Raw genomic sequence first — 22,098 nt, 5'->3', positions numbered from 1 at the left:
AAGTACAGAAAGTGGGTGAAAATAGACATGAACGAAGAGATGTGTTATTGTGCAGCATTATCTGGGAACCGACACACCTCACCTCCACAACATACAGATCATTTAACGAGAAAATCAGTGAGCACCAGGATTCATTTGCATCTTACCCAAAATGGGACTCTCAGACACCTATAGATCCCTGTATCTAACAGGGGCCAATACAAAGATTACTTATCCAGGAACATAATGTTCCTAGGATACATTAAATTAAATTACATAGAATCTTATTTCTAGCAAAAAAAATATAATAAAACTGGAAACTAAGAAAAAGAACAAAATAAGGCTTTAGAAGCCATAAAAATGCCCAGAAATTTAAAAATTACCAGTGGATCCATGAGGCTTGATTGCAGGAACTTTTATTTTAAAAAGTCTCGAAACAAATGAAAATGGAGACATATTACATTGAAGCAATGAGAAAGCAGGAGTAAAAAGGAAATTTACAGCAGTCTGTGCCCATATCAAAATATCAAAAAAAAAAAGTGACAAGAGTTTCCAAACCACATCTTGCGGCCCTAGAAGCACAAGAACAGACCCCAACTAAAAAAAAAAAAAGAAGAAGAAAGAAAGAAAGAAAGAAAGAAAGAAAGAAAGAAAGAAAATCAAACTGGAGCAGTAGAACACACAGGAGTAATATGCAGATTTGTAGAGAAAGAAAATGGGGAGGAGAAAGGAACGGTGAGGAGCCTGGTTCCTAAGAGATTGCGTGCCTGCAGATTCTCCAAAGTAAGGGACTGTTAAGTGGGCTTTAAAGCTTGCTTGAGGGTTAGCCTAATTAAGATCCCATCACTACGTTTAATATTTATTTTGGTACAGTAGCTCTTCTGTACTAGGGACAGTGGGAACGTTTTCTGTAATTCTCTGGTTTGGGTTTGCAATTTTAATTGTACTCCAGAAATATCCAGTGGCTTCCTTCACTTCTGAGACACGAAATTCCAGGGCTCTTTTATACTTTTTCCCTACTTCAGGCCAGGAATCAGCCATTTCTTCACATTCTGGTAGCCATTAATGAGAAGTCTCAGTTAGAAAACCAAATGCAGGGGACTAAGTGATATGGAATTGTGACTTTCTCCCTGCACTTAGCCAGGACATGCCCTGAAAGAATACACATTACCAATGTGAAGCTGCACTCTAAATCTTGTTGATAGTTCAGACCCACACCTGAAAGTAAGATGTTTCTCTTAACTCATTCAACATTTTATCATTTTTCTCATATATGGAATCTTGCTACCTAGCCACATGAACTTAATTCCCCATTTGTTTTTTCTTTAGCAAAATAATTAAAGAAGAATAACATTAATAAATATGGTTTAATGACTTGATCTTGCATAAGCATATTTTATTTAGTACTACATTCAAAGGCCCCTTCTACCATGCATATTGTCAGTTTGTTAGTGCTGACCTCCTGGCCAACCATCCTGCAATTTGCGCCTGAAAGAAGCTCATCTAAGTCACACACTCCCTGTTTTTTTCTCTTTCACAGCCTTATTGTGAACTAGCTTGAATCCAGCAACATACTTGGGGACTATTGTAAACAGCGAAATATGGGGAATGTTGCATTAAACAGACCACAAAAGTGGCTGTTTACAGCAAAAGACATGAAAGAGGAAAGCCAGCATCTCCTCGTGAGATCTTCGATGGGAAAAGGCTCCTCAAGGAAGCCCACTCTTTACCACTCCATTAATGGGTCCTAGTCTATATGAAACCCCTGGGGTTTCATTGGGAAGCTACAAATAAATGTTATAAATAGACGATTCTCAGATGTGGCATCTATACATAACGATTATTGGCTGCTGTGAAAGAGTCAGCTGTCACACAGAGAGAGGAATGGCAGACAAGGGTTGTGGAATGTAGATTTCTCAGGATAGGACTTCTGTAGAGGAATGTGGACATGAAATGGGGGGATTAAAGGGTTTTAATCTGCATGTTAAGAATGTGTTTGTGTTATGTGATCGTTTTATGTCCTGTGGGAGAAAAGCATGAGAGGGGAGTTGGAGACAAAGCCATGAGATAGGAATAATCCCTGTTAGGACGGATGGAGCCTCTACGAAGGAAGAAGAAAGGAGTGTGATATGAACTACCCAGGTTCCCATGTGAAGAAGACCAGGACAGGAAACAGAGTTGACTTTCTCCATAATAGAAGTCCCCTGTCCTGAGACAAGAGTTAGATGAAACACAACCACTTTCATTAAGGGGGGGGGGGGGGGGGAATGCTGCAAAATTGTATTTAGCAACCCATTTTGGTTGCTACAGATGCTTATAATACATTTAGCTGTATATAAATAAGTTAAATAAAATTTATGTCAGGAAAAAGGAATAATGACTGAACGAAAACATAACAAAGCAAAACAAGAGCTTGAAGGGGGCAGAAAAATATGGGAAAGAAAGAGAGAGAGAGAGAGAGAGAGAGAGAGAGAGAGAGTTTTAATCAACCATAGATGCTAAGAACAAATTTTGATATGGAAGAAGCCAGTAATTGTGTACATTTTGACAAACCATCGAATCAGTCACAGTCAAGAAAGATAACTAAACATTTAGTTGCCAAGCAGGATGTCTCTGTAATAAAGTCAGACTGGTGTACCCAGAAAGAGAACTGGGTAATAAGGAAGTCTAAGCAGGCCATCTACAATCTAACACAAAGCTTGGCGCTTTTCAACTTCCAGATTTCAATTCTGCCATTTGGAGGTTGAGGGAACCATCGCCATTCATGCACTGTCTCCATCTTTTGTCATCATTTATAAATTGTTTCGGTAGTAGTACTAGATAGTATAGGTGAGGGTAATAACGAAGAAATGAGATAATGCATAGGAAATGATCAAAGCATTACCTGGAACTGCTAAGCACTTACTATTCATATCAAATAATAAACTCTGATGTATTTTTACGAGAAGCATTCTGTTATAAAAACACAGATATAAAGAAGAGGCTTACATAATATTAAATGCACTTCCTAGAGAAGTCACATCATCTCTACACTTGTTTTGGGAGCTGCTTGTACTACAAATCTATTAATATAGACAAATATAGATTATAGACAACGCCACACGCTGGTGTCCCCTCAGTGATCTTGTTGCTGGGCTTGCAACACGATGCATACACTTTAGAAGATAATCCATTTCTCAGAGATTTCTGTGCGTGATTTTATCAAATGACTTAGTAGACAAGTTTCTTGCTATTTATCCCCCAAAAAAGGTTTTTAAAAATTCTATTTAATCAATACTCAGATTAAGAACTTCATTCAAGATGTCTATCAGTAAGTAATTGGATTAAAAGGGGAATTATTTAGACAATAGAATATCATTGTGTTGTCCTAAAAGAATGAGCCGTTGAATCAAAAGACATGGAATAAATTAAATAAGTATTACTAGGTGTCTTAACTAAGGCTTCCATTGCTGTGATAAAACACCATGACTAATGGCAACTTGGAAGAAAAGGGTTTATTTTAGCCTCTTTTTCCACACTGCAGTCAGACACTGAGTTAAGTCAAGGCAGCAAGCTACCGGCAGTATTTGATGCAAGGTCATGGCTTGATCCTCATTGCTTGCTCAGAATGCTTTCTTCTAGAACCCAGGACCACTCTCCCACGGCTCACACAGTCAGAAAGAGTCGGACACTCCCACATCAGTCATTCATCAAGAACACCCACTCCACCCTGCCACAGCCCAGTCTTGTCAGGTATTTTCCTAGCCTTGGTTTTCTCTTCTAAAATGCCTCTCGCTTCTATGAAACTGACACATAACAAGCCAGCACTCTAAAATAAGTCAATCCATTTCTACACACAGATTCTAACAAGGATTTTAATTTAGGAAAACAAAAGTCAGGAAACCTGTGAGAAGATTAGTGGGCATCAAAGTGTGGATTGGTGGGAAACGGAGGAGGGGTGTAGGCTGAGAAATGGGGATTTTTAAGACAGTCCACATACTCTGTATAATAAAACACTGGATGCGTCATTTCACATCTGCCCAGAGCCACAGGGTGTAAACACCCTAACCCCAGCTGTGGACTTTGCATGGTTCTGAGTTGTCAGAGGTTCAATGATTGTGAAAAAAGTCGTTCTCTCGTGGGGGAGCTGATAATGGAGTGGTTATCACTGTGTTGGGGGAGAAGTGGACAATACCCTGCATACCTCTTTCTGTCACCTAAGTTTAACAATGGATCTGAAACAATAAATAAATAAATAAATAAATAAATAAATAAATAAATAAAGCAGACTAGTAACTGGTCAAAGTGCTGAGAACAAGTAATTGTTGGATATTTAGCAATCAGCAAGACACTTGTAGCGGCTTCTCTAAGGCCAAGAGAGCAGCAGAGGGAAAGGCTGGAAAAGCTGTCTGCTTACACTCATTCAACACAGTGGGTCATAAACAAACAGAGCCAAAGGTGACAAAGGGAGTGCTGAGAAGGAGATTTTGATCTGGGCGGGAGGGAGTTGAGAGGATTTGAGAGTGAGAACAGGCAGAAGGGGAAATCTAGATGTGCAAAACTAGCAAAGACTAAATTTAATTGCTAAAAAAAAAAAAATGCTAAAAAAGAACTCAGTGCTTAATAAAGTAAAACTTAAAAAACACAGTAGTTCTTATTTTCTATGAAATAAGAAAGCCAGCAAATATTGTTTAATGTTTTATTGCAATTCTGCAAACCAAAATTTTTCCGTTTTGAAATCAGATTTTCTGCAGATAACGTTCATGGTATTTCTTGCACATAATCAACCTTAACACTGTTATTTTAAGTCACTTTCATGTCAGATGTTATGAGACCTTTTACCTTCGTTTTATTTAAGCTTAACATACTTCAAAAAATTCTAAAATAGAAATTAGTAAGAAGATAAATTTTACCACTATTCTATTGGCTTTCTATTTAGTCAAAGTGTTACGCTCCAATCATTTATCCTTCAGCATCGTAAAGTGTTGAGCCCCTTTAAACATTGTGGGTTTTGGATGCTCCCTTACCGTGAAACTGCAATGTTTTAAGTGTGAAAGCGCGAGGCTTTCGAGTTTGATTTGGTATGGATATTTCTCCTTGGCAAACCTTCAGCTTCAAAGGCATGCATGCCTATTTGTGGTTTCTTATGGCTCTGAGCCTCTTTGGGGGGGAGGAGAGATTGGCTTAATATGGCGACAAGGATCTGTGTGGGATGCTGGCAGGTAGAAATGGAAACAGACAAGAAAGGAACGACTAGGCAGAGGATGCTCCAAGGATGTCCCAGGAGGGAAAGAAGTCATCCCTGTGACTGTGTTAAACAAAATACCCATATTAGGTACAGTTCATACTTGACAAAACCGTACTTGATATTTATTTTAGTTAGATTTGCCTTGGTATTAATCCAAACTATTCAGTTTTCTATTTCTGGAACTTACTGTTCGAGTCGTCTTTACATTAGAAAATTTCTCCTAAGCAGTCCACAGTTGTGCTACAAGAGCCTTAAGCTGAGCTCTCCAAAGCGTGCAGAGCTCAGATCCTACTTGCCCCTCATGCTCTCCTCCATAGGTGGAGTTCCAGGCTATCCTTCATTTTTCAAAACGATAATTCAGCAAAATTATTGGGAAGCTATTATATACAATACATTTTATAGATTTCAGTGACCTGAGAAATAGCATAAATTTATTCCTGAATTGCACTATAGAATATCCAACCTAGAGTGGAGTCAAACCAAAACTACTTGAAATAGTCATAATCGCATCTTTGTAATGAGGCATAAAGAGAATAAGTCATATATCAATCGAACATCAAAAATCAAATCCAGTAATGCTAAATTCTGAAAGTGAAAACCAGAAATAGCAGGTGTGAAAGAATTAAAGAACAAGGATGTCAAGGTATTTGTGCAGCCATAACAGGGCCAGCTAAGCTAGAGTTAAAGCTTGGCTCGTGGGTAGGAGGATGGTGGATATGTTTGTACAACCATGAAGATGAAATCAAGAACTGGATTTTGAAAAGTTAGCACTCATTAGATGCTTGTTGAGTGCTTTCGGGCACTACAGAAAATCTATTATTAAAATATCTAATTTTCCACGTAACAATATAATGTACATTTTTATTGCCATTGTACAGAAGAAAGGACTTGGCACGGAGAGTTTAGACTCTTTCCCAGCATTACGTAGTTAGCAATCAGGGGAGCTAGGAATTGAAGTGGCTCCAGAGGATCTTTTCTTAGCCAAAGCGTTTTACAGTCTCACTGACTAGACTGCTGAGCTATGCTAAGGATTTAATATTATTTTAAGTTTTCTTTATTCTGAAGGCGTTTTCAAAATTTGCATAAGAGGTCACTAAAACTTTGATGGAGAGAAGCAAGCCACATGATAGTTTTGTTATTTAAAAAAATACTCAAACTGTGCCTTGGGGAGTAGAGCCCAGGAGCTTGATGTGGAGAGCAAGGCGATGGTGGCTCACATTTAGTAGTGGTTCCAAAGTGTGAGAAGGTTCAGAGAAAAGAGGGTTCATGGGATTTACAATTAGAAAACAGACGAAGAGCTTAGTGTGCAGATCAATGATCACTACAGGTCTTCCATGTTAAAAGCCATGGGTTGATAATCCATCGCTAAAAGAAAGAAAGAAAAGAGAAGGCAAGAATGGAAAGGAAAAAAGAGGAGAAAGCAGGGAAGAGGAGAGGAGAGAGGAGGGGAGGGATGGGGAGAGAAGGAGAGGAGAAGAGAGGAGAGGAGAGAGGAAGGTGGGGAAAAAGGAAAGAAAAGTAGGGAGGGGAAACAAAAAGAAAAAAGAAAAAAAGGAATTATTACTTCAAAGATACTTATATGAATAGCCTCATGTATTTTGAAAAAATACACATCTCTTACCTACAAAAGTCAATATACTGGCGTGCACATAAAAATTAAGATTGTTTTAATAATTAATGGGGCCAAATGCACATAAATCATGTAGCCAGCAAACAGCTCAAGGACTCTCATCTTGAGAGTGCTACTATTTATTCTGCATGTCCTAGTGCACATCGGAGCTATAGATCACTAAACACAGCAACGCAAGTGAGATTCAGTGTCTTGAGAATACACTTGGATCACACAGAAGCAGTCAGATGGTCAGAGAAAGAATAAGACTGGAGAGGCATGCATGAAAGTACAAGCCGGATAAATGCTCATAGGAGTTTTTTAATCTTCTGAAAAGTTGCATGTATTTAGTCCACAATTACGAATTTATTATCGGTTTACAAAGGTATCTAGGTTACTAGAGATCTGCCTTATTTTTGTCATGATTTTCTTATTTCACTAGATTGTAAGGTTCATGAGAGAAAGGCTATCCCTATGTCTGCTCACCTTTATATCTCTAGAACTGAGAAGAGAACTCAGTCTATGACAGCCTCTCGGTGAACGTTTATTGAAAGTCTTCATCCATCTTCTGCCTTTTTGTCTACATAGAAACAAACAGAAGAACAGCAACTCTACATTCTGGAAGAACAATGATGCTAGATCCTGCATGTCTGTGTTACTCTCTTTCCCAGCTGTCATCCTATAAATTGTATGAAAGTCTTCAGAGTTGGGGAGAGTATTTGCAAATCAGGCATGAGGCTCTGGACTCATAGTTTAGCACCATAAAGCATAGAGCAGGAGAGCAGAGGAGGAAGAGAGGAAAGGACACCATACTCTTTATAAGATACAGAAAGAATAGTACTTGGGAGGCATGAGAAGAGATACAGGGCAGGGAGAATTAGGAAGACAGAGTTATGGAGACAGAATAAACACAGTAAATTCAAGCCCAGACTCCTCATCATTCTCAACCACAGATACTTGATGTGTGTTCCGGGTACAGAATGATCATTACTGAAACAAGTTTAGAAGCCAGAAAAGGATAATTAGGAAAAGAAATTGTTGATAGCAAAGTATCCAGAAACTGAAGAACTGATGTCACAGAAAAACAAAAAGAAGGTGAACATGTCAGCTGGTAGGACTGTCCGTAGAAGAAACTTCTGTTTTCCCCAGATCTATAAGCTAAGTGGCAAAGAAGTCAAATGTGAAGGGCAAGGGAGGCCCTGCAGCACGAGAAAGCTGAGAAAACAAACACAGGAGCTCAGGCCCAGTAGGAAGGAAGAAGGAGGCTGCCTAGACCAAGCCCATGCCCTCAGGCAAGACCTCTCCAGACTTTCGCCATAGAAGAAAAAGCAGACAGTCTCACTCTCCACAGCTGGGAATCCAGCATCTGATTCATTTATTGGTAATTTGCTCCCATTCCAACTGAATGCCAAACTAAACAAATTTGTCCTGCAATGAGAGATAACAGAAGCCAGAGAGTAAGTGATTTTATAGGAAGTCATAATTAAGTCAGCAATTATAGAGGGTGAATCAAACAAAGTCCAAGTAACAGAAGTGAAGATAGAAGTCTTCAGAAAGGAAACTATATTTCCATTCTTAAGTAGTTTTTAGAAAAACAAAATCTGCTCAAAGAAATAGATGGAAAAATGTTGAAATTTCACCTAAGAATTTAGGATTAATACAAAGAAACAACTGCTAAGAGAACCCCGAGAGACTGGTCAAAAGCACAGAGTTGCAGCCAGGCAGCAGGGAAAAGCTCCAGTGACCTAGTGCATGCTGGGCAATCTTACCCAACCATCTGTTTTGTAATCCAATATTGCTACAAGATGGATTCTGAGTGTTTTTAATCACAAATAAATGGCGAATGTTTGAGATGACCAACGATGTGAATGAAGCATTATAAAATGTGTTAGGACAACTAAGAGTCACTCTGGGAAAAGACACCAAGAATGGATTCGATGTATAATACATATATAGCTAGATGTAAGCATTCTATAATGTATGGATGCTTCAAAGCCTGGTAGAGATGACAAATACAGATTTAAACATGATAATTTGAACAAAAAGTATATCTGAGAAAAAAAAAACAAATGGAAACTCCAGAATTGAAAAGTCATAATATGCATAAAGTATTCATTAGCTGAGTCTTTCATCTAAACATTCATGACAAAAAGCAGAATTAATAACCTGAAAAAAAATTATTGAGTTGCAGTTGTTCAATCTTAAAAGCATGTAAGAAAACAAGAGTAAGAGACACTGTATCATAGTGGAACATCCTGGAGTACTGGTATCTCTAATACCAGAAAATGTGGAGGAATAGGAGAAGAGAGACACTACTAGTAAAGAGACCAGTCAAAGATCCTGTCTTCCAGCCCCACCCAGGAGAGCTATTTGTAGGTGAGTGAGGGCTTCTGAGAAAAAAAGTCATAATCTTCAGTACAGTCACCATTGGTGAGTTAATAGAGCTCCAGTAGATAATTCTATACTCACACCCTTGAGGGTTGCCCTGGTTAAACCCAGTGGATGACAGACAAAGAAAGAACAGAATAGTTGGAGAGATCACATACTAGCAACTTAAAAGAACACCTGAACAATCTCAAACAAAAAGAAGCAAGCACACCCAAAAGTCCTCAGGACAAAATCAAACTGAGGGCTGAAATCAATAAAATAGATACAAAGAGAGCAATACAAAGAATCAATGAAACAAAAAGTTGGCTCTTTGAGAAAATTAATAAGATAGACAAACCATTATCCAAACTAACTAAAGGACAGAGAAACAATACACAAATGAACAAAATTAAAAGCAAACAGGGGGACATAACAGACACCAAGGAAATCCAAAGAATCATTAGGTCATGCTTTTAAAACCTGTACTCCACTAAAATTGGAAAATTTAAAAGAAATGGATACTTTTCTCAGAAGATACCATTTACCAAAATTAAATCAAGAACACATAAATAATTTAAATAGACCTATAACTCCTAAAAAAAAATAGAAGCAGTCACTGAAAGTTTCCAACCAAAAGAAGCCCAGGAACAACTAGTTGTAGTAAAGAATTCTACCAGACTTTCAAAGACAAGTTAGCAATATTCCTCAAATTATTCTACAAAATAGAAACAGAAGGAACATTGCCAAATTCCTTCTGTGCTGCCACAGTGACTCTGATATCCAAATGACACAAAGGCCCCACAAATGAAGAGAAATCCTAAGCAATTTTCCTTATAAGCATAGATGTAAAAATACTTAACAAATTTCTCACAAACTGCATCCAATAACACATCAAAAATATAATCTATCAAGGTCAAATAGGCTTCATCTCAGAGATTCAGAAATGGTTCAATATACAAAACTGAGTAAATGTGGTCCACCTAAAAACAAAATGAAAGAAGACAGCATATGATAACTTCATTAGATGCTGGAAATACCTTTGACAAGATGCAACACTTCTTCATAATAAAAAATCTTGGTGAGATCAGGGATACAAGGAACATACCCAATCATAATAAAAGCAATTTGCATCAGTCCAACATCCAACATCAAATTAAATGGAGGGAAAGTCAAAGCAAGTCAGTTAAAATCAGGAACAACACAATGTTGTCCACTCTCTCCTTATTCATTCAATATAGTTTTTTGAAGCAATAGTATGGTACCTGGAACAATAAGAAAACTGAAGAAGTTCATGGGGATACAAATTGAAAAGGAAGAAGTCAAAGTATCATCATTTGCAGATGATATGATAGTATTAGCAACTTCAACAATTCTACCAAGGAACTCCTACAACTGATAAACATTTTATCAGTGGAATAGCTGAATACACAATTAACTCCTAAAGATCAGTAGCCTCCCTATATACAAATAACTAGCATACATAGAAAAATCTAGGAAACAACAACATTCACCACAGCCACAAAAAAATATAAACAATCTTGGAGTAACCCTAACCAAGCAAATGAAGGACTTGTGTTACAAAAACTTCAAGTCTTTCAAGAAAATAAATGAGGAAAATATCAAAAGGTGGAAAGATCTCCCTTGCTCAGTAGGATTAATGTAGTAAAAGTCGCCATTCTATCAAAAGCAATCTACAGATTCAATGTAATCCCCAGCAATATTCCAAAACAATTCTTTAAAGACTATAAAACAACAATTCTCATCTTTATATAATAAAACAAATAACCCAGAATAGCTAAAAAAAAATATCCTAAGCCATAAAAGAACTTTCAGAGGTATCAATATCCCTGGTTTCAAGCTGTACTGTATATAATAATAATAATAATAATAATAATAATAATAAAACTGCATGGCATTTTCATAAAAACAGACATGTTGATCAATGGAATTGAATAGAAGACCCAGACATAAATCTACACACTTATGGATACCTGATTTTTTGGTAAAGAAACCATAAATACAAAATGGAAAGCAGAAAGCCTCTTTATCAAGTGATGTTGGTACATAGATGTCTGTATGTAGAAGAATGCATATTGATCCATATTCATCACCCTGCACAAAATTCAAGTACAAATGAATCAAAGATCTCAACATAAGTCCAGACACACTGAACCTGAAAGAAGGGACTGTAGGAAAATCCTTGAATGTATTGGAAGAGGAGACAGTTTCAGAAAGAGAACACTGATAGATAAGACAGTGGGATCAACAGTTGACATATGGGACCTCATGAAACTGAAAAGCTTCTGTAAGGCAAAGAACATTGTCAAGGACAAAACAGCAGCCTACTTAATGGGAAAAGATTTTCACCAACTCCACATCAATAGAGGGCTAATATACAAAATATATAAAGAACTAAAAATCCTAATAATCTAATTTAAAATGGAGTACAGATCTAAACAGATCTCAACAAATGGCTGAGAAACACTTAAAGAAATGTTCAGCATCCTTTAGCCATCAGGAAAATGCAAATCTAAATGACTCTGAGCTTCTATCTTGCACTTGTCAGAATGGCCAGTATCAATGAAACAAATGACAGCTTATACTAGTAAGGAGGTAGAGCAAGGGAAATGCACCTCCATTTCTGGTGGTTCATCAGAAAATTGGTAATTAATTTACCTCAGGACCCAGCTATATCACTTTTGGGCATAAAACCCAAAGGATACTGCATCCTATCACTAAGACAAATGCTCAACTATGTTCATAGTTGATGTGGGATTCCCCTCTGTATGCTGTGAATATGTTTTATTACCATTGGTTAATAATGAAGCTACTTTGGCATATAACAGGGCAGAATGTAGTAGTGAGGCCGGAAGAGATAGATAGAGAGATAGATAGTGGAACCTTACTGGTAAACCACAAGTATTGTGGTGATTCATAGATTAATAAAAATGGATTAATTTAAGATGTAAGAGCTAGCTAAAAATACACTTAAGCTATTGGCCAAAGAGTATTGAATTAATATAGTTTCTGTGTAATTATTTTGGGTCTGGAAGGCTGGGAAATGAATGAGTGGTCTCCTTTTATACATAATGGCTTTTCTCATAATAGCCATCACCTGGAAACAACTTTGATGCCCCTCAACTAAAGAATGGGAAAAGAAAATGTGGCACATTGATACAATACTCATCTGTTAAAAAAATGACACTGTGAAATTTGCAAGCAAATGAATGGAGCTAGAAAAAAAAATTACCCTGAGTGAGAAAACCCTGACCCAGAAAAACAGACATGGTACATATTTACGTACAAGTGAATATTGGCTGATAAGTAAAAGATATCCGTGCTACAATTCACAGACCCAGAGAAGCTAAGAAACAAGGAAGGCCCTTTGAGTGACACATGGATTTCCCTGGGAAGGAGAAATAGAATAGTTATTGTGAGTAGGCTGGAAACAGGTGAGTATTGAAACAGGAGGGGTCAGATGGAAGAGGATGGAGAAAGGGAAAGAGTAGCACAGGGGAAAATATCTGGAATTAAAAACATCTGGGGAAGCCGGGCGGTGGTGGCGCACGCCTTTAATCCCAGCACTCGGGAGGCAGAGGCAGGCAGATCTCTGTGAGTTCGAGACCAGCCTGGTCTACAGAGCTAGTTCCACGACAGGCTCCAAAGCCACAGAGAAACCCTGTCTCGAAAAACCAAAAAAAAAAAAAAAAAAAAACATCTGGGGAATTTGGGGAACATTGTGGAATCCAAATGCTGTAGAAACTTCCTGTAATCCATGAGGCTGACCGTAGCAAGGACTCCTAGTAACAAAGCCTGGACCAGCCATCTTCTGTAGATCAGACAAGACTTCTAGTGGTAGAGCTGTGACATCCAGCCAGCCACAAGACCTGACACTACCTGGACAACCACAAACTAGAAGCTGGATGACCCAGAGAATCAAATATGACCGGCAAAGAAAAAAGATTCCTAATGATATTCTGCTTTACTCATAGATCAGTATCTAGCCCAATCATTCTCAGAGAGTCAGAGAAATTTCTTTCTGGTAGCTGATAGACACAAAGGCAAAGACCAACAGCCAAACATTAGGCAGAGCTCAGGGAACTCCACAAAAGAGGGGGAAGTAGGATTATAGGAGTCCAAGGGAAAAGAGGCCCACAGAATAAACTAAGTAGGGCAAACAGAAGCTCATAGGTGGAAGCAGCCATCACAGAGCCTGCAAGGGTCTCTGCTAGGTTTTTTGCAAATATATTATGGATTTTCAGTGCACCCCAAAGAATCCTTTTTGGTCAGTGTCATCAAGTTCAGTCTCTTCCTGATAAAATTTATTAGGGTTAGTTTAAGACAGGAATTCAAATGTGTATATTGAGCCAAAAGCCTTCAAGCTCATGCCTTAGTTTAAAGTGTGTGTGTGTGTGTGTGTGTGTGTGTGTGTGTGTAAATGAAGGCTATGTGTATTCAGATTGTGGTACACATGAAGCAGTCTGCTGTGTTTATTTGAGCCTTTGGAGCAAGTGTGTAGCATAAGTATAACTGTAAGCATTGCAGCTCAGATGGAAAGGTATCCTTGTGATCATGTGTAAGCAGATGATGATCCGAGGCTGGTGCCAACGAGGGGCAGCAGTCCCACGAGGAGCAGCATAGCATTCAAACTTTACAGAGCTATGCTGCACCTTGGCAGGTGGGGCGTCATGGCAGATGAGAGACAGACGGGCTATGCAGAGAGAGCTGGCTTATAGAGTTAATTTAATGGGTTATGGAGGGATAAGGAAAGGGGAGAAGGGAGGAAGGAAAGAAGGGGGAATGAGAGAAGGGAGGAAGGGGAGAAGGGGGAGAGAAGAGTGAGAGGTAGAAGCTGCCTCTCCAGAAGAAGGGCAGAGAGAGAAAGAGTGGGTTATGGTTCTGCTCTGCTCGGGAGAAAGTCGTTACAGCTGGGCTCTGCTTCAGAAAAAAAAAAAAAAAAAGAAGAACCCAAACAATAACAACAAAAAACTGTCACACTGCACAAAAAACATCATCTAAGAGATTTTTGGGGAAGGAAGAATCCAGGATGGTGGCTGCCTCTGAGGTGAGAAGCAGCAGCAAACTGTACAGGGTAGAGAGTTTATATAGGGTTTCTGGTGGGGGTGGGATTCCGGTGGCTTGCAACCAGCAGATTTTAGTGGTCTGATTCTGGGGTAAACTCAGGGATTGGAAAAATGTCATGTTCAGGGATTGGTGGGGTGCTGCACCCTGACCTGGGACCAAGCTCAAAGATTGGGGGAATTTCATGTTCAGGGATTGATGGTATTCTGTGTGCAGGGACCTCAGGGATTGTGATATTCTGAGTATAGGGACCTCAGGGATTGGTGGGGTGCTGCACCCTGACTCGGGACCAAGCTCAGGGATTGGGGGGATATCAAACCCTGACCCCAGGATCAAGTCAAGGTCCGAGTATTTTTCCTTGGTTCAGGTCTCAGGTTTAGTAAGGGGCAAGGTGTGCTTTTCCTTGGCTCTTTTCACCCAAAAATAACATACTGACAATATACTTTATAAGGAGATAGATGTTAAGGTTTTTTTTTTTTTTATCTTAGTGTAATGGTTTTTTCTCAAGCCCTGTATTTTTCAAAGGAAAGAATTTAGTTGACAGACACAGAGTTTTGGCAGGAATATTTTTTTAAACAAACAAACTTAGATACAGATTAGAGTAGGCAGACTCAAAGCAGGGAGTTGGTAGCAACTCATTGGTTTCTTTTTCTCCCCCACCCCCACCACTGATTTCTTAATCGTGGGTTTTTGTTGTGAGGAGACTGTTAGTTCCCAGCTGCTTAGCCCTGAAATAATCACACAGAAACTATATTATATGAAACACTGCTTGGTCCGTTAGCTCTAGCTTCTTATTTGCTAACTCTTACATCGTAATTTAACCCATTTCTAGTAATCTGTGGATTGCCCTGTGGCTGTGACTTACCGGCTAATGTTCCAGCCGGCTCCCGCGGGGCTCCATGGCTTCTCTCTGCTCTGCCTTTCTTTTCCCAGCATTCAGTTTAGTTTTCCCGTGCCTACCTCTGTTCCCTGTGCAGGCCCAAGACAGTTTCTTTAGTAACCAATGGTATTCACAGCATACAGAGGGAAATCCCACACCAGGTTTTAAGAAAGATTTTTTTTCTCTTATTTTTAGATATAATTCCATCATTTCTCCCTTCCCTTTCCTTTCCCTAAACCCTTCCAAATACCTCTCCTTGCCCTCTGTCAAGTAATGGCCTCTTTTTTCCCATTAACTGCTCTTTAAAGCATATGTATACTCATATGTATATCCATGAAGTCAATGATATGTAATGGAGAGAACATCTTCTCGTGATGAGTCATGATGAGTCAGATCTTTGTTTTGGGATATTTCTTCCTGTAAATGCTGTTCTGGATACTTTCTGATAAAGTCATAAAAAAAACTTATGATGACTTCAAGGATATTTAAAGAAAAAGGAACATTCTATCAGGAGACATAGCCAACACGATTCACCTCAGTTTCCTTTGGCCTCTCATACCCTCCTCTTAACTAGGAGACCAAAGTGCCATAATTAGCTACAGCTTCCCTTAATTACCTCATGGCTCTTCCCTGCCTATGAAACCTCATACAAATCATACCTGTATGAATAAATATTATTCGTAGCTTGACAATTCTATTATAGTGTGGTTATTGAATTTACCCCCAAAAGAGAAATATAGCTCATATAAATTGTAAATGTTTAGTTTATTTTATGGTAATTCAATATATAAAGAAACAGGATCAAAGACTGGGGCAGAATCATGCATTCTTTTGGAGAGAATATAATCATTTTTGGTACTAAAATAAAGTCTAAAATTGTTTCTTATTTTTCTTTATGATATAGAAGAACAAGATGAAGAAAAGATTTTCACTTCTAAAAGATTCCCAGCTGGGCATATTTATTTATCCCGAATTTTCTTAACAGAATTGGAAAAGAAATTTGACTGAAAAATAAGTTAATAAAATACTAACAATAATAGCCACCATTTTAATAACACTGACTTATTAAGATCCAGATGTTGCTTTAAAAACTTTCAGAGTCTATGTAATCCTCATCTCACCAGGATGAGGTAAAAACATCTTGCCCCAAGGCCATGCAACTGCTTCTGGGACAATATTGATGTTGGTACTGGCTAGTGTCTTTGTGCCGGAACTTGATACAAGCCATTACATTTTTCATGGCTGTCATAACTACAGAAGACCATCTCGCTGCTGCAGCCTCCGGGGCCACGTTCCATCCTTTCAGCCTGAGACGGGCCCAGAAAGAAAATAATGATCTTTTCATGTTCGATATCTATCTTAACGCCATGAGGGAAATTGTACACATCTAGGCCGGACAGTGTGGCAACCAGATCGGTTCTGAGAGGTGATAAGCCATGAACACGGCATTGACCCCACCGGTACGACAGCGAGTGGGATTTTCACCTGTTGGCCATTAAGCCTCCATGGTGCTATTAAAGAGGAGCTTTTGGTACCAGTGTTTGAAGGTCTGTGGGTCAGTCTGTCTGTTTGTGTGTTTCCTCAATCTCCAGCCCCTTGCCCTAAGCTCGCAAACTGGGGGTCTAGCTCACAGAGCGCAGACGGGGGCCACGGTGCGCGGCACACTTCCTGTGTATATGTAGCCTAATGAGTCCATTTAGAGCTGTTTATAATTTCCTGTGTTTGTAGAGCTGATCTCTTGGGATTGGATAACCCATTAGGGACTCTGGCCCCCCGAGGAAAACTGATTCTCCCTCTCTCAGCAGCTATGGACTGCCTGGAGTCCCATCATCAAGGGGTGGGGCCTTATGAAACACTCTCCAGCCGCGTGATCATATCGACTGCTGTGGTTATTATCCAAGTCTTGTTCAGACAACCATATTGTTAAGATGTCATGGGTTCAGGTCTCGACCTTTTCAAAACTACATTCTAGCAAGAGCAATGCTAAACAGCAAAAACAAAAATTGGTAAGGTCATTTTAGCTGTGCAGTAGTTCTTAGGTCAAATATTCTTCTTAAGGATGAAGGACACAGTTCTTACTTCATAGCTTTTATTAAGATTTAACAAAATCACGGTAGAAAGCATTGAACTCAGCAAACATGGCAGCTCTCCTATAAAATTATACATTTATCTTCTGATCTTTCTGTAGTTTTGTTTGTTCGTTGTTGTTTTTCCTTTATTCGTGTTTGGAAGCAATACACACTTCCTTTAGCACAACTTGTAAAAACGTAAGCGAGGCTCCTAAGTATTCCAAAGGGGAATCTCGGTTTATCCTTGAAAACTTAGCTCTCCCCATGCCCCACGTCCCCAGTGTCAACAGTGTTCCATTGTCTGCTCAAAAATCTTTGCCTTCATTAGTCGATTTTAGGAATTTAAGATAAATATTTGCATAAGAAAGAGTTTTTATTGAAATGATCCCAAGTCAACATATGCTGTCTCATTTGCAGTATTTCCCCCTAGGAAGCGGAGTGAATAATAAATGGCCAGCCAGATGTTGGGCTGATTTAACTGCTTAAGAGAGAGTTTGTATTCCAGGCAGCTAGCCGTAACCAAACCTCAGCTGTGTTTTTATCTCAAGACACATACTTTCTCTACCTTCATGAATACAGAGAACTTCACACATCAACTTCGACTCTTTCTTTTTTTGGCTCAAATAGAATCCAGTAGAAAGAGTGTACGTAGTTAAAGCAGAGGAAAGAAAGCTCAATAAATTTCTCTTGAATCTGACATGATAAATGGCAGAGCTCACATGGAACTACCTGTAAGTCAAGGGTTGGCTTATTATAAATGCAGAAGCATAGGGAATTGAAAAACTATATACCTCCAGGGACATTTTGCTGACCTTAAGCATAAAATACTTTACTTTTAAATATTATAACTATGCAGATAATTTTAAACAAATATTTTTTAACAGTAATTTCAGTATTTAGTGTGTGCCAGACTGTCTTTCCAGAAATTTTAAAGTATTAATTCATTAATAAGTTGTAAAATGCTGGAAAATGTTCTAATGCAAGTCTTACATTTATAGAAACGGATTCTAAGGCCAGAAAGATCGCAAATTCCCCGAGGTCATTTAATTTGTGAGTTGTTAAAAAGAGACGGAGCAGCTGATGACACCCACGGAGCATGGGTTCTCAAGTGTCTGTGTGTCTCTCCATGTCTACCAGGAAGCAGATGAGTGCTGACTTCTTCAGAAGCAAAGCTGGGTTTAGACATCCCTGGTATTTCTGAGACGGCATTTTCTAACAGTAGTCAATGTATTCTAAGGCAATTGATGTTTCTGGTCACTGTCATTTGATCTACTAAGTTACTGAACTCAGTATGGTGCTGTCGAAAGGAACAAATTGTTACATTCTAGGGACCAAAAATATATAACCATGTTAATTTACATAGATGACAAAAATTAAATGTATGTTTAGTAACAATTTCAAAATTGTGAGAAATCCTGAATTTACCCTAAACCAAAATTTTTTGGATGATTTTTTTTAAAATAAAACTCATGTTTAGCAATTGAAATAGAAATACTTAACAGCAAGAACTACATGATACAGCCCAAAGATCTAATAACTTGAGTTATACTAAGGACTGGTTATAGAACAATGTTGAAAACCTTTGCTTTCCATAATAAAACCACTAAGTTTCTGAGGTGGGATGTCCTTCAGGATGCTGTGAATATACGTTGTTCCTATTGGTTGCTCTTTAAAGCTGTTTTGGCCTATGGAAAGACAGAATATAGCTAGATCCAAACAGGAGAAAGGCGGGGTCGAGAGGAATGCGAACCAGCTGCCTAAGAAGAGAGAAGCTGACGAACCGCCATCTAAGGTAATGCGACGGCCAACAACATACAGACTTTAGGAAAGGGGTAAATTTACTAACGAGTACTAGTCAGTAATAGCTTAAGCCATTGGCCAAACAATTATGTCTAATATTTGTCTCTGAGTGACTGTTTCATAAACGGGTGTGGGAACCGACAGTAAGGAAAGAAACCAGTCTCGCGGGACTAGGCGAGACAGAAAGTTCCAGGGACCTGTTTCTGCATGGGCAGTAAAACCATAGCGGTTCTGAACCCAAGGGTTTAGGTGGTGAAGGTGTGGATAGTGCAGCCAAGAAGAGTGTATCGTGTGTGTTCAGTACGAAGGTCTCAGTGAACTCTCACGGTGAGTACACCTGGAAATGCCTTGGATCTGTTGCGTACTTGAACTAAGCTTTGGTCTTTGCATTTTCAGAACCCATTTACTGATTTTAAGTTTTGCCACTCCACGTAACCCTGTGCAGACCTTTGAACCACCGTTACTATCTTTATTTTCCTCTGGATTTTTTTCTTACTGACTTCTCATTAATCTAGCGATGCTTCTCCTAGAGTTCTCACAAGAAGCTTCGTACGCTGACTCTCTTCAGCAGGTTTTCTTCTGTTTTCAGCCAGAAGGGGTACGGCTACAAGGCAGCGGTCCAGTCTAGAGATGCAGTCAACAACTGCATCTTCCTGCAGCCCCTTCTTCATTATCCCCAGACCTGTATTGTATTCACGTGGCCCCAGAATGGTAAGCCTTCGGTCCCAGGACAGCAGCTGCTTCCTAATGCTGCCTCTGTGATCCGGCTGCCTTTCTTTCGCATGTGAAACCAAACTTTGCTGTTAAAGTGCTTTTTATTAAACATGATCAATGCGGGTTCTGTTTTGCCGATTACGCTCCGTCAGTTGTCCTGCTTAAATTAAATCTATGTACTTGTCAAATATCTAAATTTCTTTCCCAAGGAGTCCGATGAATGAGACATGGGAGAGGAAGATAAAAGATGAGAAAATAAAACACACACACACACACACACACACACACACACACACACACACACGGCAGCAAAAGACTATGTGAATGCCATGACTATAATGATCATAAATAGATAGCTGAAGCTTACTAGCCTTCAGAATTGTATTTCTTAGAGCCTTTCTGCTTCATCTAGTTTAAAATTCGCTTGGCTTTATCGTATTCCTTATCAGATTATTATGAAGGAATGTTCAGGAATTAAATTTATGGATAGAAGTGATGAGCAGGTTTTTCTATGGCCATAAAAGTGGCCACCGTATTTTAAAACTTTGTACTTTTCATCTGAGTTTATTTCAAGGCAATCTCACTTGCATCCTCCCACAGTTCTGAGTCAGTTCAGGAACTGCTTGCCAACACTGCCTCTTTTTCCAAAAAAGACACACTTGTTTTCTTTTTAATGTCATTCTTCTTAATCACTTCTAGAAGACCTGATATTAGCATGCGGGTAGCGCATTGAAGGTGCCACAAACCTGGTTAACCTCACGTCCAAGGTAGCAGCTGTCCTGTTCCATGTTTTCCAGACATGTTCCCAGCGTCCTGTAACGGGACATTCTTTTATTATGTACACACCGTTTTAATGTCTGTTAGTAGTTTGCGTTTTCTTGTTCTTTAATGTTTTAAACATTTGTTCCTGCATGCCATGTGTTAGGAAAAGACCTGGAGTACGTGGGTAGGAGCTCTTCGGTAGCAGTTGTATGGAGAGACCTTGGGTTTCCTGTTCCTAAATATTTATGTCCCATACATACACATACACTGCAGAAGAAAACAAAGGCAGAGAAACTGAATTTGTCTTTCCACATGAAATTTAGCAAACAGTTATTCAACAAATATATTGGTAAATTCAATGCTTCTTCATTTTGCCAAATATTATAAACATAAAAACAATAACTGGTGCTAACTATACTTTTAACTTCTTGAGTCAAAGGCTTTTGCCATTCTCAAAAAAGAGAGCAGTAGCTTCACTGATCGGTGTTGTATGCACTGGTAATAATTATAGTAAATATTTTATCATGACTCAATTCCTCTCCTGTTTCATTGTTCCCTAACTTCTCTTAACTTATAAGATGTACACTTCACTGTCTTCCCATAAGGGTTTGGGCATAAAAAAGTTAAGCATACAAAAATAGGAGAACATGTTACAAAATGTAACATTGAAGCTGCCGTGGTGGCTCAGTGGTGGGTAGAGCCTAATCGTTAGAATTCTCCGAGTTCAGAACCCATGGTAACACATGTCCATGAGAGCGGTAAGCTCACAGCAAGATAAAAGTGGAGACAGGAGAATCCTGGCAAGTGTCACCTGGGACACCCAACAGTCAACAAGAGAGGGGATGTCTCAAAGAAGAGTTAAAACTAACGCTTGGCGCTGTCTTCTGACTTGACACATCCCCTTAAGTTTGCATGGTCTAAATTAATATTGGCTTTTTTCCATAGTACTTGGTGTGGATTTCAGTCCCGACTGATAAATCTGCAATACAGCTTGGGCATCTAAGCTCATAGAGCACCATGGAAGAAAGGACAGAGGAGGTTGCTGTGAGAGTATGATTCCTAGAGAGGCCAGGGGACCTACATGCCTGTGAGATCTCACCGACATGGCTGCATAAACATGACGTGAACAAGGGTGACACCAAGAGACATGCTAAGGTGGAAGGCGGAGAGATCAGGAGATGTCGAGACATACAGGCAGCTAAAGAATGCTGCGAGCAGGAAGAATAGTCTTCCCTAGGGACGAGCCCACCAATTATCTATTCACTACCAAATGCTCATCCTTGAGAACGTATATACAAATATCATTTCACAGACTAAGCTGCTGGTATTTGTTTTCTAAGGAACACACACACACACACACACACTCAAAGTAACAAACAAAAAGAAGTCATGGATTTAAAAGGGACCAAGGGACTGGGACCATGAGAGTGTATGTTTATTATATTAAAATCTGAAAATATTAAACATTATTTTTAAAACATGATTTAAATAAACACACACGCATGTTTTAAGGTAACCTGTTTGTGAAGGCCAATAATGTTTGTTCAACTTGAAAGCTGTCTTTTCTGTTGTAAAAGGGAAGAAGGGAAGAAAGAAAAGGAAGGGAAAG

Source organism: Microtus oregoni, unplaced genomic scaffold, assembly GCF_018167655.1.
Source record: "Microtus oregoni isolate MIOR12 unplaced genomic scaffold, Mior012 000044F_ref0000062, whole genome shotgun sequence".
Taxonomy (NCBI): domain Eukaryota; kingdom Metazoa; phylum Chordata; class Mammalia; order Rodentia; family Cricetidae; genus Microtus; species Microtus oregoni.
This window is presented reverse-complemented; position numbering follows the sequence as displayed.